The sequence below is a fragment of the Microtus ochrogaster genome, chromosome 18 (assembly GCF_000317375.1).
Source record: "Microtus ochrogaster isolate Prairie Vole_2 chromosome 18, MicOch1.0, whole genome shotgun sequence".
In the NCBI taxonomy this organism is placed as follows: domain Eukaryota; kingdom Metazoa; phylum Chordata; class Mammalia; order Rodentia; family Cricetidae; genus Microtus; species Microtus ochrogaster.
In genome coordinates this window covers 2,900,102-2,901,282 of record NC_022020.1, presented here as the reverse complement: position 1 = coordinate 2,901,282, position 1,181 = coordinate 2,900,102, and the positions used below count along the sequence as shown (strand labels likewise).

Sequence of the window (1,181 nt, the reverse complement as noted above, 5' to 3'; positions counted from 1 at the left end):
AAACAAACAAGTAGCTGAAGGTACAAGAAACTTAGAAAAGGGGTCTGTTAGTTTAAAATGCAGACTACAGGTGGGAAAAGCACAGTGCACATGAGTATAGAGAGGCAGACAAGCTCCACAACGGAGCACCTTCAGTCTTGCTCAAAGAGAAGGGAGTATTATGAGTACTCTGCTACTCTGCCTACAGTTTTCCCAGAGAACCAAGCCATAATAGGGGAGTGGCTACTTGTACCAGCAAGAAAAGATGACGGTAACTAGTCAGGAAAATGGCACCCGGCAGGCTGTGTGCTCCATGGAGCATGCAGTGAAGAAGAAGGAAGCGCAGATGACACCCATCATGCTGTCAGCACCAATGAAGCTGTCATTCCCTGAGATAATGAGGCCTAGAGAAGGAGCAAATTTGGCAGGAACAAGGACATAGTTCATAGTCAGACAGTGAGCGTGAGACACCCGGGTAGAAACATCAACAAGTAACTGGGCATACAGCTCAGGAATGAAGAAAAAAGTCTCAACTGAGCCAGACTTGGGCCTTTATTCTTGGGAGAGAGAGGCAGAGATGAAGAGTTCAAGGCTAGTCAGTCTACACAATGAGTACCAGGCCAGCCAGAGCTACATAATCACATTCTGTCTCAGAGGGGAAGGGGGGGGGGAGGTGGCACTTAGTTCTGCAGGGTAGAAGGCAATGTGGAAACTGCAGGTCACATGACATTAAGAAAGCAGTAACAGCAACACCTGATATGGCATTCTCATCCTAGAGCACTAATGGATGTGATCGCCATGTACCATCGTATGCTGAAGCTCAGCCTGATTTACTATCTTATTCAGCACTGTTGCCCAGGAAATCTATTACATTCCAGCATATAATATTTGAAAATAAGTATGTAAGACAGAGCCAGATGGTTCAGTAGATAAAAAGTATTTGTCTCACACCTCGTGACTTGAGTCCAACTTTAATCTCCAACTGTGGCATATGTACACAAACACAAACAAATGAAATATAAATATTTAGAGTGCATAAACTAGGATTTCCACACACAAAGTTACCTGAAGAAAAAATTTGAAAAGTTTATGATTAAATATTCATTCGTGGCCGGGCAATGGTGGCGCACGCCTTTAATCCCAGCACTCGGGAGGCAGAGGCAGGCGGATCTCTGTGAGTTCAAGACCAGCCTGGTCTACAG

At 44.9% G+C, this 1,181-nt stretch overlaps 1 protein-coding gene across 1 annotated transcript in view; it reads right to left on the bottom strand.

Moving 5' to 3' along the window:
* Rprd1a (regulation of nuclear pre-mRNA domain containing 1A) overlaps nucleotides 1–1,181 on the bottom strand; it is a 53,752-nt gene that overhangs the window by 27,887 nt on the left and 24,684 nt on the right.